We start from the raw sequence: 15,662 nt of genomic DNA, 5'->3' as shown, positions 1-15,662 counted from the left end.
TAAGGATAAAACACACAAACAAACAAACAAACAAAAAGATATATAACAAAAGAATGAAAAATAACAAAGAGAGAAAAGAATAAAAAAGAAAAAAAAGAAAAGAAAAGCCTCTATGAAATGTCACGATAACTTCTCTGGCTATAAATATTAAACCACTAAGGTTAAAACACACAAACAAACAAACAAACAAAAAGATATCTAACAAAAGAATGAAAAATAACAAAGAGAGAAAAGAATAAAAAAGAAAAAAAAGAAAAGAAAAGCCTCTATGAAATGTTACGATAACTTTTCTGGCTATAAATATTAAACTTCTAAGGATAAAACACACAAACAAACAAACAAACAAAAAGATATATAACAAAAGAATGAAAAATAACAAAGAGAGAAAAGAATAAAAAAGAAAAAAAGAAAAGCCTCCATGAAATGTTACGATAACTTCTCTGTCTATAAATATTAAACCACTAAGGATAAAACACACAAACAAACAAACAAACAAAAAGATATCTAACAAAAGAATGAAAAATAACAAAGAGAGAAAAGAATAAAAAAGAAAAAAAGAAAAGCCTCTATGAAATGTCACGATAACTTATCTGGCTATAAATATTAAACCACTAAGGATAAAACACACAAACAAACAAACAAACAAAAAGATATATAATAAAAGAATGAAAAATAACAAAGAGAGATAAGAATAAAAAAAAGCAAGCAAAAGAAAAGCCTCTATGAAATGTCACGATAACTTATCTGGCTATAAATATTAAACTTCTAAGGATAAAACATAACAAACAAACAAACAAAAAGATATACCAGAAGGATGAAAAATAAGAAAGAAAAAGAATATAAAAAGAAAGTATAAAGAAAAAAAGCCTCTAAGAAATGTCACGGTAACTTTGCTGGCTATGATTAATAAACCACACTCGCCTTCAGCCGGACACTCAAGGATGAAGGTCAGTGATCGGTGCATCTTAGATTTTATTAACTTTTTTCATTTTATGGTAAAGTATATATACCTGGGCTCCTTCGTTCATTATTATTCATTCTTTTACAGTGAAGCAGACACCTCAAACAACAACAACAAAAAGAAGAAAAAAAAAAAAAGGAGAGGCGGCTTAAGGATAAACAAAATGAAATAGAAATAAATATAGAAAAGAGGAAAAGAAAAAAAAAACACCTTTGTGTAGTTTCTCGCCAAAATTGAAAAGGAAAAGAATATACCAAGTCAAAATTCAATATAGCTTGGAAAGGTGTCCATCACATGTAGTCTATTGAGAAAGGATTCTTTATTATTATTATTATTGTTATTATTATTATTATTATTTTACAGTGAAGGAGACAGAACAATAACGCACAAAAGGAGGCAGTAAAGAGAGCTCGTTCTGTTCCCGCTAAGAAAAATTGAAAAGGAGAAAAAATGTCAGAAGTAAAAATTGAAAATCACTTGGAAATGCTCAGTCCGGGACATACTTCTCAAGGTACCCCGCGATCTTATACCAAATCTTTTCTGATGTATTGCGGGAACAGTATCTTTCAAATTCCATTAACTTTTACCTTTGCCTAAGAATGTCAAGGCGTTCTAGGTCCATGTGAGTCTTTTCTAACGCCACAGATCAGTCCGACACACACTTCTCACGGTACCCCGCGATCTTATACCAAATCTTTTCTGATGTATTGCGGGAACACTATATTTCAACTTCCATTAACTTTTACCTTTGCCTAAGAATGCCATGGAGCCCCATCATCTTTCTAATCTACCGTGATCTTATAACAAATCTTCTCTGATGTATTGCGGGAACACTATATTTCAACTTTCATTAACTTTTACCTTTGCCTAAGAATGCCATGGAGCCTCATCATCTTTCTAATCTACCGCGATCTTAAATCTTTTTTTGATGATATTGGAACAAACACTATATTTCAACTTTCATTAACTTTTACCTTTGCCTAAGAATGCCATGGAGCCTCATCATCTTTCTAATCTACCGTGATCTTATACCGAATATTCTCTGATGTATTGCGGGAACAGTATCTTTCAACTTCCATTTACTTTTACCTTTGCCTAAGAATATCATGGCGTCTTATATTGTGTATAGGTCCATGGGAGTCTTTTCTAACGCCCCTGCAGCTCAATCCGGCACATACTTACTGCTGTACCCCGCTGTCTTATATCAACTATTTCCTGACCTATTGCGCGAACACTCAATATTTCAGCTTCCATTAATTTTAACCTTTGCCTAAGAATGTCATGGCGCCTTATAATGTCTATAGGTCCATGTGAGTCTTTTCTAACGCCCCTGCAGCTCAGTCAGGCACACACTTCCCACTGTCCCCCGCAATCTTATGTAAAACCTTTTCTGATATATTGCACGAACACTCAATATTTCAGCTTCCATTAATTTTAACCTTTGCCTAAGAATGTCATGGCGTCTTATAATGCCTATAGGTCCATGTGAGTCTTCTTATATCAACTTTTTCTTGATTTATAGCGCGAACACTCAATATTTCTGCTTCCATTAATTTTAACCTTCGCATAAGAATGTCACCCAAATGTCGCGGTCAGCTGTACGATCTGTCAACTCCGTGCTACGTGTAAGGTTGTTTCGCTCTCTTCTTGCGGTAATACTACATAATACAACGTTTTTTTTTTATCCACGTCGTACATAGCGTTCATATTTATATTCCTACTTCTCTCGTATTCAATTTAGATTTTTCGTTCTACCCACGAGCCGTAGTGTGTCTTTTTTTCTGTTAAGCTTTATAGGTCGCTGTGCTATAATATTTTCGAGAGTTTTCGTTGTATCTCTGCTATTGTTTTGTATCTGTCAGATCATTCCCTCATTTTAGTGATAGTGACGTTGTTTCTAATTGCTTGCTTTTGACAGTGAACGCCAAGCTGTTTGATCAATTTATTTCAATTTCTTCTAGATATGAAAGTTAAAAATTCAGCAGTTGTTTCTTATATTAAAGGGAGGTATTTCATTGCTAACCTTCAGCAAGGAATAAAATGAGTTTGTATTAATTTTCTCTTTACATTCAGTGATCTTAATTATTTTTTGGTAGAATCATTTCAGAACTACTGCAGTTTACTGAGCTCTGTAGCCCGGACGAATTAAAGTCTGCCGCTCCGTGTATCTATCTATGTAGCCGCGCCTGGGTCTACGCCGAGCTGCTTTTTATGCAAATGAAAGCATTTTCATATACACAGACTGCGCAATGGAAATTCTACTTTTATATTCAACATTCATGCAAAGTGTCTAGATAACATTTTCATTTTCATTGAAATGGGCGGTTAACTTGTGATAAATACAAATTGCAAAATAGTGCAAACTAATTAACAAAAAAATCTCTGAAAGCGTTTACTGACGCAGAGCAAATTTTGGTGCAATTCTGGTTGCCGGTAAATTGTTGGTTGTAATTAACACGTTCCTGATGAAGAGAAATGTAGAATCATTGAGCACCGCAAATATTAAGTCTTATTTTAGCTATGATGTCCAACCTTACATATATTGTCTACCGTTGCCTTTTCAGAGAGAGAAGAACTGTAAAACAAACAACATCAATGAGTTTTCCAATAAAGTATTTCTAACAATAAAATAACGACTCCAAAGACACATTTTCATCTTTTGCCACCTTTCACCTTTTTTATTCACCGTGTAATTATGCCTGTCCCTAGTGGAGAGAAACTTATAACCATTAAACAGCCAACTAATACTATTTCAACTTCAAACTATGATGCCCAAACTTACATCTATTGTCTACCGTTGCCTTTTCAGAGAGGGAAGAACTGTAAAACAAACACTATCAATGAGTTTTCTTGTAACGTGTTTCTAAGATTATTAAAAGAAGACTTAAATTTCAAGATACACCTTCCATCTTCTTCCTTTCATCTCTTATCACCTTCCACCTTTCTTTCTGACCGTGTAATTATGCTTGTTGCTACTGAAGAGAAACTCGGAGCCATAAAACACCCAACTAATATGAATTCAAATTTAAATAATGATATTCAACTTTAAATATATTTCCTACCGTTGCTTTGCCAGACAGAGAACAACGGTAAAGAAAACAATATCAATGAGTTTTCTAGTAACGTGTTTCTGAGAATATATAAAAAAAGCTCCATTTAAATATACACCTTTTATCTTATCTTTTATATCTGTTATCACCTTCCACCTTCCTTTCTGACCGTGTAATTATGCTTGTTGCTACTGAAGAAAAACTGGGAGCAATAAAACACACTACTAAAATTAATTCAACTTTAAATAATGATATCCAACTTTAAATATATTCCTACCGTTGCTTTGCCAGACAGAGAACAATATTAAAACAGACAACATCAAGGAGTTTTTTCAGTAACGTGTTGCTGAGAATTAACAAAAAACTTGACTCCATTTTATACTTCTTTCATCTTCTTCCTTTCATCTCTTATCACCTTTCACCTTTCTTTCTTGCCTTCTAATTAAGAGTCTCCCCTCAGAGCACAAGTTTTTACCGCACTGAACATTCTATCAACCCTCTGCTACACGCTATCATGAACACGCTGGAATTACAACACTTTCCTGTCCACGGGTTTAATTTCCCCTCCATCCCCAGCAGCTTCACTCCATGGGCCAAATTCTTAAATGCCTGACGTAGACATGCCACGCCCCCGGCTCTTTAATCGTTAAAAACCTATTTAGAAGTTAGATATCTCCTTCATACTTGGTGAAAATGTTGCCAAAACTATACCTGATTTTTCATTGCGGTTAACTCAATTCTTAATTTTGGTCGATTTTTCACTCAAAAATACGATACCCGTCCCTTAAACGTTTCGGCTCTCAAGCACACATACTTGACAAGGCTTCCGTAGGAGTTTTGGGCATTTCCGGAGGTAATTTTATGACCCTGGTGGTAGTTTGACCCTTCTTCTGTACCATGAACCTAAAAGAACACTCATTAGAACCCGATTGATCCCCTCTTTGACCTTTAGAAATAGTTGATGTGAGAAGCAAAAGTGCCGAAGTGGGTCATATTCTTAAACCTCTCGGCTCACAAGCACACATATCTGACAAGGCATTCGTAGGAGTTTTGGGCCTTTCCAGACGTAGCTTTATGACCCTGGTGGTAGTTCAACCTTTCCTCTGTACCATGAACCTAAAAAAAACACTCAATGGAATCCGATTTATTTCCTTTTCGGGCTTTTAAAATAGTTGCTGTGAGGTGTGGAAGCGTTAAACTTTGCCTCGCCAGATCACACATATTTGACAAGGCTTTCGTCGGATTTTGGGGCATTTCCAAGTCTAGTTTTATGACCCTGGTGGTAGTTAAACCCTTCCTCTGTACCATGAACCTAAAAACACACACATTAGAACCAGACTAATCTCCTTTTTGGCCCTTGGAAATAGTTGATGTGGGAGGCGGAAGAGTCTGAGTATACCGACCTATGTGACTCACCCTCCCCTTGCCTTCTCGTCCCTGGCCCTCAGCTGCTTTACAATACGTTCCTCTGACACCGTGTAAGAAATACCTCCCCTTATCCTCGCATCAGTTGGCCCAGTGGCAGGATAGAGAAGTAGGTGAGGAGGGCCTGCCTGTAGCTCTGACACCTTTAAAGAGGAAGTTAAAGTTTATGAAAGAAAGGGATATTGCAGTGTGTGTGTGGGAGGTGGGTGGGGAGAGGGAGTGCTTGCGTGTGGGGTGGGTTGGGTGGTGTGTGTGTGTGTGTGTGTGTGTGTGTGTGTGTGTGTGTGTGTGTGTGTGTGTGTGTGTGAGTGTGTGTGTGTGTGTGTGTGTTTAAAGCTCTCTATAGCTCTCTACTATTTAACTCTAACTCTAATTTAACTACTCAACTTAAACTCTAACTCTACTTTAACTACTCAACTCTACTCTAACTCTAACTTCAACTCTACTCTAACTACTCTACTTTAAACCCCTCTATAGCTCTCTCCTGTGTGTGTGTGTGTGTGTGTGTGTGTATGTGTGTCTGTGTGCATGCCTTTAAAGCTTTCTACAGCACCGGGGTGAGTGGACTGGAGGCAGGAAGGTGCAGGAAGTGAGGGCGTGAGGCAACAGGCGCGTGATAAGGCCAAATGGAAGAAGTTTGTGAGGAAAGGATGGCGGGAGGGAGGCAGGAAGAGGAGAGGGAGCGGGAGGAAGATGGAAGGGAGAGGAGGAAGGAAAAAGGGGGATGAGGAGGAAGGGGAGAGGAAGGAAGGGGGGAAGAGGGAGATTGGGGAAGGAGGAAGATGGAAGGGAAGAGAGAATGAGGAAGAAGGAGTGGGACATCTGGTGGAAAGGGGTTGAGGAGGAAGGGGGAGAGGATGGAAAGGGGGGAGGGAAGGAGGGAGGGTGGGGAAGTGTGTCTGTGGGGGAGGAGGGGAAGGAAATAGAGGGGAGGGAAGGAGGGAAAAGGGAGAGAGAAGGGAGAGGGGAGAGGGAGAGAAAGGAAGAGATGAGGGAAAGTATGTTGGAGGGAAGGAAAAACGGAGAGAGGGAAGGAGGGAAGGGAAGGAGGGGGAAAGGGTAAGAAGGAAGGGAGGGAGGGAGAGAAAGAAAAAGGAGGAAGGAGAGAGTATGTGGGAGGAAGATGAGGAGAAAGGGAAAGAGGGAGAAGAGGGAAGATAGAAGGGAGGAAAGGAAGGAGGGAAAGTGTGTGGGAGGGAAGAGGAGAGAGAAAAGAAAGGAAGGAGAGAGAGAGAGAGAGAGAGAGAGAGAGAGAGAGAGAGAGAGAGAGAGAGAGAGAGAGAGAGAGAGAGAGAGAGAGAGAGAGAGAGAGAGAGAGAGAGAGGAGAGAGAGAAGTGGGTGTTTGTCTCTCCTCTGTCGTTAACTTACGTGATGCCTCGTGTGTGTGTGTGTGTGTGTGTGTGTGTGTGTGTGTGTGTGTGTGTGTGTGTGTGTTAGAGGGATAGATACAGATAGATAGATTGACAGATACAGATAAATTGACCTCTCCTTTGGCTACTCTTTACTCTTATCTATTATAGGAGCGGGGAGTAGCAGGCTATTTTTATACTCTTTTTGTTGCCCTTGAGTCGTGACCTTTGATGCAAAAAAAAAAAAAGATGGATAGATAAACATAAATAGATAAAGAGATAGAGAGACAGACAGAGACAGAGAGAGATGATTCCACACCATTCACCGCGCATGAACCCTTTACAAACTTTTTCCTTTGCCGCCAGTCTCTTTCACTAACTTTTCCCATTCGAGAGGTGGAAGACAAATGAGGTGAACCACTTACCAATTCACGGACTCAAAACAACATTCTCTCACCCACACCCACACCCACCCACACCCACACCCACCCACACACACACACACACACACTACACCATCTGGTTCTATCAACATACACACAATAGCATAACCAAACCACATAAATAGATGCATAAATTTAGAGAGAAGCCCTGTGTGTGTGTGTGTGTGTGTGTTTGTGTGGGATAGATAGGTAGATAGATAAATAAACAGATAGATAGATAAAAAGTGTATGTGTTTAAGCGAGATGCATAGATATATAAAGATACATAAGGGACCAGAACGACCTCAAAACCTAAACTTTATATCTATAAGACTAACGATAGACCAAAGCGGCAAAAAATAAATATAATAAATGGAATAAAAATATGAATAAAACAAGAATAAACATTATACCACATGGGATTATTAGCGCCCTAAACCTAACCTAACCTAACCACAGAGACACCAGAATGACCCCCAAACCTTCCCCTTCATACCAGCACAAATTAACAAGAATTAACATTATACCATCATAAATTATCAATAACCAAAACCTAACCTAACCTAACCTAACCATAGAGGCTCCAGAATGACCACCAAACCTTCCCTTCATACCTGTACAAATTAACAAGAATTAACATTATACCACATGGGATTATCAGCACCCAAAACCTTACCTAACCTAACCTAACCAAAACTTAATCTAACCTAACCTAACCTAACCTAACTTAACCTAACCTAACCATAGAGGCACCAGAATGACCCCCAAGCCTTCCCCTTCATACCTGTACACATCAACGACACCTCAAAACGACACAAATAAAGCAGATAAATGAATTGTAATTATTAGCATATGTTCCACTAACTACCCGGACAGACACCAGAGTGACCCAAAACTTCACCCTCCTATTCATGCACAAATTAATGATACCCCAAAACGACACACGGACTCGCCTCATACATCCACCCATTAGCCATAAGCCAAACCAGACCACGCACGTTCCCACCCACCCATCCACGCACCCACCCTTCCGTCCCGTCCCAACCCACTGAAACAGCCAGCCAGCCATCCAGTCGGTCAGGCAGTCAGGCGGGGCAAACACGGGCTATATTCACATTCGGCGGCACTAATTGTTGTGTTGTTGGTGTTGTTTTCATGTGTCTGCTAATTGCTCATCACCAACTCCCTTCGCTGTCGATCCGTCGTGTTATCAGTGAGGGAAAAATTGCGAAATTGGTTAGTCAGCGAGCCGGGTGGATGAGTTTAGCGAGAGAGAGAGTGGGGAGGGGGGGAGAGAGAGAGAGAGAGAGAGAGAGAGAGAGAGAGAGAGAGAGAGAGAACTATATAGAAAGACAGACATACAGACACACAAACAGTCAGACAGAAAGAAAGTTAAACAAACAGACAGATGCACAACAAAGACAGACAGATAGATAGATATGTAAATAGATAGATAGATAGAGACAGAGAAGAAACACACACACACACACACACACACACACACACACACACACTCACACAAACAAAAAAAGCCGACAGAGAAAAAATTATAACACAAAAATATAACATTGACATTACGTCCATTAATTAAAGAAAAAAGAAAAAAATGGGGGAATGAAAAAGAGAAAAAGAGGAGCAAGAAATGCCAATAAAATTTCAAAGCATTGCCTTTATTTTTAGCTCTCATCAACACACTAAAAAAATTAACAAAACTCTCTCTCTCTCTCTCTCTCTCTCTCTCTCTCTCTCTCTCTCTCTCTCTCTCTCTCTTACTCCTTTCCTTCCCTCTCATTCATCTCTTCCTTACTCCTTCCTTCTTACTCATCCCATACTCACTCCCTTACTCTCTAACAACAAAACTCTCTCTCTCTTTTTCCTTCTCTCTCTCTCTTTCCTTTCCTTCCCTGCCATTCATCTCAATCTTAGTCATTCACTCCATACTCCAATGACAAACTCTCTCTCTCTCTTCCTTTTTCTCTTCTCTCCTTACTCTCTTATTGTCTGTGTCTGTCTGTTTCTGTTTGTCTGTCTCTGTATCTCTCTCTCTCTGTCTCTGTCTCTCTCTCTCTCTCTCTCTCTCTCTCTCTCTCTCTCTCTCTCTCTCTCTCTCTCTCTCTCTCTCTCTCTCTCTCTCTCTCTCTCTCTCTCTCTCTCTCTCTCTCTCTCTCTCTCTCGTGATATATAATTCTAGCTACATCTCTCTCTCTCTCGTGTAGGCACTTGCTGGTCCTGTCTTTTTATTTTCAAGTCATGGTTAAACTCGTGTGTCTCATCTTCGGTTACACACACACACACACACACACACACACACACACACACACACACACACACACACACCCACTCTTAAATCCTGATGGCTGTTACTTCTGCCTCTAAAGCTGAACTCTCCTCGCGTGGACTTTACCTGAAAACTCAACTCGACATCTGGTATAAGAAGTCTTTCTCTAATGATGCTCTCTCTCTCTCTCTCTCTCTCTCATACTGTTTATTGTTTCATTTACTTTTTCCTTTTGCAAGCAAGAGAGAATGGAGATAAAATGCGAAAGACTAAGATATGGAAATGGTTGATTCTCTCTCTCTCTCTCTCTCTCTCTCTCTCTCTCTCTCTCTCTCTCTCTCTCTCTCTCTCTCGCTCTCTCTCTCTCTCTCTCTTTCTAATTCCAACATCACTTTTTATATATTTCATATTTATAAATCTTTCTCATCTACATTAATATTTTGTCAAAGGAAAGAAAGCACAGGAACATACCGTCGAAATGAATGTGATCATGTATTTGCTCTCTCTATGTATCTATCTATCTATCTATCTATCTATCTGTCTGTCTGTCTCTCACGCACACACACTCCCACACACACGCCCACACACATTAGGCTGTCCGGTGCAGGGCTGTAATTATAACACACAACCAAGCGTTCGAAAGGGAAGCTGATCTGGAGTTATTGCCCGGCCGAGAGACAGGTTGGAAGGCAGGTGATGGGAAGCTAGGTTGGGCTGGTCGGGGATAGCTCGATTTCGGGTGCTGGGGCTGGGCTAGGCTCGTAGGGGAGTGGCAGGGCGGATAGGTGAAGGGTAGAAGGGAATGTCTTGGGTCTGAATCATGGGCCGGGATGTCAGGATGAGGTTATGAGAAGGGGGTGAGGGAAAGCATGGATGGGAAGGAAGGGATGAGGTTGCAAGATAAAAAGGCTCGGAGGGGTAGTAGGTGGGGTTGGGAGTGGCAGGACGGATAGGTGAGGGATAGAAGGGAATGTTTTCGTCTTAGTCATGGGCCGGGATGTCAGGATGAGGTGATGGGAAGGGAGTGAGGGAAAACATGGATGGGAAGGAAAGGATGAGGTCTAAGATAAAAAGGGAGTGAAGGAAGGGAAGGGAAGGAGTGGCAAGTAATTGATGTGTAAATATATGGGAGTTAGTGAGTAAGGTACATGGGAAGGCGGTGGCTGAGTGGTTAGCGTGCCGGAGCCGAGTGGCCTAAGACTACCCACATGCTACCCTGAAGACCACCTATCAATTCAGACTCTAGATTCTCTGTCTAAAAGTGAGGATCAAAGATGAGCTCCGGGGAGAAACATGAGCCAAGCAAGATGGCGCCACTATAAACAAATGCCTGCGCTACAATGGACTGGCGGGGAGAGAGAGAGAGAGAGAGAGAGAGAGAGAGAGAGAGAGAGAGAGAGAGAGAGAGAGAGAGAGAGAGAGAGAGAGAGAGAGAGAGAGAGAGAACGAACGAGGCAGCACCGGAGAGATAGAGCGACAGAGAGCGAGAGTGAAAACGCGGGGAGCAGGTTTAGTTTTATCAGCCGTGAATACAATATTTCAACTTTTATTTTAATCTGTACAGTTCGGCAAACATTAATTGACAGCCTAATAAACGGAGAGCGGCCGGCCGGACACAAAGCCAGTTATGAGAGGGGCGCTGCGGGTGTGTTTTTACCGGCGTGTGATGCGAAAAAAACCGTATTGATAGAAGACCCGTAAACTCGAATGGACGCTACAGAGGAATGGTCAAAAGTAACATGTTTTCTTTAAGGACGAGAAAAGCTAATCATTCCTTGTACTTTAGTTGAATCTCCACCATTACTACAGTTACTATTATTACTACTGCTACTACTACTACTATTATTACTTCTAGTCAAAGGGACAATACAGAGGAATGGTCAAAAGTAATAGATGTTTTATTTAAGGACGAGGAAAGCAAATCATTCCTTGTACATTAGTTGAATCTTCACTATTACTACAGTTACTATTATTATTACTACTACTACTACTACTACTACTACTACTACTACTACTACTACTTCTGTTGCTCGTCCTCCTCCTTCTGATCCTCTTCTTAATCTTCTTCTTTTTTCTTCTCCCCCTCCTTCTCTTCTCCTTCCTCTTCTTCTTTCTCCTCCTCCTCATCTTACTCTTCCTTTTCCTCTTCCTATTGTTCCTCTTTCTACTACTACTACTACTACTACTACTACTACTACTACTACCAACACCCAAACCACCACGTCCAATATACACATCTAATAATTTCGGTCACCACCACAATAATTTTTCCGGCTCTGACGCGCATTCATCGACTTTCCGTCACCTCGCCGCGGCTAAGGACGCTTCTCAAGAGGACTCCAACCTTGACCCTTGATATTTTTAGACCCAATCTGACGCGCGGCTCATGATCACTGATATTAACCGCGGCATCATGGTATTTTGGGGTATCTCAGCGGCCCTTATTCACGACCATTCCCCGCCTCACACACTTCCACATCTGATAAGGCTTTGAAAGAGGTTGTTTTCTTATTCTTTTTTACAGTAAAGACAGCAGCTCAAGGGCAAAAAATACAATAATGATAAAAAAAGACCTAAAACAACTGCTCCTATAAATAAAGAGTTTTCAAGAGTGTTAAAAGAGGAGGTCGGTATACATGAGGGTTTAGAAAGGAAAGTAAAGAAAAGAAGTGCAAACGGAAGGAAGGGAACGGAAAAAAGAGAAGCGTAGGAGAGATGTATTGATGTAGGAAGGAGTGGTGATAGCTTGACGAGGCTTCTGTACCATGAATGTGGAAAAAAAACCCTCCTGAGAACCCGACTAATCTCATTTATGGTCTTTGGATATGTTTGTTGTCAGAGAGAGCCGAAAGCGTCTAAGAATATCGGATTTAGTCAAGAGTTGTTATTATTTACCTCTTATGTGAGTGGAGAGGAGAGAAAGGAGGTCTAGCACGTAGTTATAATCTACCAACAACAGCTAACACTACTTTTTTTTATACTGAATCCAAGGAAGTGTTACATATGAACTGAATGTGTAAACGCAAGAAGAGAGAGAGAGAGAGAGAGAGAGAGAGAGAGAGAGAGAGAGAGAGAGAGAGAGAGAGAGAGAGAGAGAGAGAGAGAGAGAGAGAGAGAGAGAGAGAGAGAGAGAGAGAGAGAATTACTCAAAGGCCGCGGAAGTCGTTCAAACACGGCGATTTAAGACCTTGACATCAAAGGAACAACTGTGGCGGCTCTTAGTAGTAGTAGTAGTAGTAGTAGTAGTAGTAGTAGTAGTAGTAGTAGTAGTAGTAGTAGTAGTAGTAGTGGTAGAAGTAGTAGTAGTAGTAGTAGTAGTAGTAGTTGTGGTGACGGTGGTATTCTTTTTTTTGTTCTTCTTGTTGTTCCTCCTCCTCCTCCTCCTCCTCCTCCTTCCCTTATTCTTCCTTTTCTTTTTCTTTTCTTCTTTTCTTCTTTTTTCTTTCTTTCTTTTTTCTTCTTCTTCTTCTCCTTCTCGTTTTTTCTTCTTCTTCTTCTTCTTCTTCTTCGCAGTAGTAGTAGTAGTAGTAGTAGTAGTAGTAGTAGTAGTAGGAGGAGGAGGAGGAGGAGGAGACAGTAACAGGAGCATTAGAAGTAGCCACACTAATCTTTCAACCCACAGTTACAGGGGAGCGCGGTAACCTCAGTTCGCAGCATCCCTCGCGGCGGCGTTACCAAGGAGACCATCCCACGTCCACCCCAAGGCTCTCTTAATGGCCTGATAATAACGAGCACCTCTACCTTACTGACCCATTACCCTTCACCCCCTCCTCTTGTACCTCCTTCCTCTATCTCTCCCTTCCACTAATAATCCTACGTCTTTCATCCTTCAACTTATAGACTTTCCTTTACCTCCCTCCTATATCTACTAACACGCTTCCACTTCCCTGCTTTCCTCTCCCATTTACTGAAACTCTTGCATTTCTTTCTATCTGTCTCTCTCACTTCCATTCATCCCTTTCCTGCAATTACTTCCTTTCCCCTTTCTCCCACTAACAATCCTCCTACATTTCCCTTTACCTTCCTCCTATATTTTTCTTCTTCCTCTTCCTCTTTCCTTCTTCCGTTTCCTATTCCTTCCCTTCTCCTTCTACCTCTTTCTGCACTTCCCTCCTTTTCCAAACTGCTTTCATTCTGCCTTCGCTTCTTCCTTCTCCCTTCAATCTAATCCCTACCCTTCCTTTTCTTCTGCTTTTCGTCCTCTAATTCATTTCCCTTCTTACCTCTCTCTATCTCCATCCTGCCTCCCCTTATCTACTTTTCTTTTCCTCCAGTTCCTGCACTTCTGTTTTTATCTGTCCTTAACATTATCTTTTCCTGTACATCCCTTTCTTCCTTTCCCTTCCTCTCTTCTCCTTCACTCGGATTTCCTCAGTTTTTGCCCTTCTTGTTCCTCTCTTCCTTCCTCCCTTTTTGCATTTCCTTCCTTCCATTTTCCTTTCCTGTACCTCCCTTTCTTCCTTTCCCTTCCTCTCTTCTCCTTCACTCGGATTCCCCCCAGATTTTGCCCTTCCTTTCCCTCTCTTCATTCCTCCCCTCTTGCATTCCCTTCCTTTCTCCTTCCTTCCACTTCACAATAATACCTTTCATCCGCATCCTTTCCACTCCTACACACACGCGACAGCACTATCCCTCCCTCTTCATTCCGCATCCACTTTCCTGCCCACGCTAATGCCCCGAGGAAATGGTAGGCAAGACTCACTACACGCAAAGGAAATGACGACATAATGCATTGGGTGAGCCGCTGTGCTACATAGAACCTGAGCGAGAGGAGCATTGAGGAAGGCACGTCAGGCCCAAGAACTCTCAGCCCGCCTCGGTCCTTATTTTTGCGCGGTCGAAAACTTTTGCTTCTGTCACTCGGGAAGAAAGTTACATTTCCTATGCTCGGGAGGATTTCCTAGGAGGCTCTGACTTGTGTGTATGTGGTAGGGTTTCCTGTAGTAGTTGTGTATGAGTGTTATGTAGGAAGCTGTGTGGTGGAAATGTTCTAAGAGGTTATATGACCCTCTTGGTAGTATGACAAGACTTTAGTAAGATGAACGTGAAAAAACACTCATGAGAAGTCGATTAATCTCCTTTTCGGCCTTTATAAATAGTTAATATGAGTAGTAGTAGTAGTAGTAGTGAGTATAGTTAATGTTATACCTCATTTATAGCGCCTCCAGTAGTTACCGTTTATATATAGTTGGCATATGGAAGCAGATTCATTAGTTAGTGAATGTTTAACTGGGTAAGTGAAACCTGGCTGAGTGGGAGCGTAGACTTATTCACTCACCCACCACCCCCACCGAGCAAACTGAACTCAAGCTTGAATAAATATATCCCATTAAAGATGTACTCTCTCTCCTGAACATAGCCCGAGGTATTACATGCTACGTCACTTTATATGTTAAAATGAATACATGTAAATTATCACGTACGGAGAGTTGAATTTTAATGTTACATATGTTTATACAAGGGAAATATATGTTACATCTAAATGAAAAGAGAGAGAGAGAGAGAGAGAGAGAGAGAGAGAGAGAGAGAGAGAGAGAGAGAGAGAGAGAGAGAGAGAGAGAGAGAGAGAGAGAGAGAGAGAGAGAGAGAGAGAGAGAGAGAGAGAGAGAGAGAGAGAGAGAGAGAGAGAGAGAGAGAGAGAGAGAGAGAGAGAGAGAGAGAGAGAGAGAGAGCGGACCTTGCTTACTCTATAATACCCTTCCTGTGACGCAGTACTTTTCCGGCCCAGTGCCTTGAGCGGTCGCCGGAGGGAAAGCTTCTTGCAACAGAGCGCGGCGTAATTGAGTCTGTGGAAATATGACCTTATGAAAAACGCGCAAATTTCACTAAAAATTGTACGGGCAAGTTATGATGTTTTCTGCAGTGATTAATGTTTTATTTTAGAGATGAGAACCGCGTTGTGTCTGTCTTCCTTACTGGTTTGTTGTGATGAGTGTGTTTGAAGGATATTTTTTTGGGGGGGCCTTAAGGCGACATAATGTATACTATGAGTGTTTCCGTGAATGTTGTACAACTGGAAGATTAAAAAGACTGACAATGTGTTGAGATTAGTGGGGAGAAATCTCTCTCTCTCTCTCTCTCTCTCTCTCTCTCTCTCTTTATTTTTCTTTATTTTTCGCCTCATTTTTCTTTTTTTATTCATTCTTATGTCATAATTTTCCTCTTTCTTTATTTCT

Source organism: Eriocheir sinensis, chromosome 70 (genome assembly GCF_024679095.1).
Source record: "Eriocheir sinensis breed Jianghai 21 chromosome 70, ASM2467909v1, whole genome shotgun sequence".
Taxonomy (NCBI): domain Eukaryota; kingdom Metazoa; phylum Arthropoda; class Malacostraca; order Decapoda; family Varunidae; genus Eriocheir; species Eriocheir sinensis.
The sequence above is the reverse complement of the archived record's forward strand: the minus strand, read 5'-3'. Positions refer to the sequence as shown.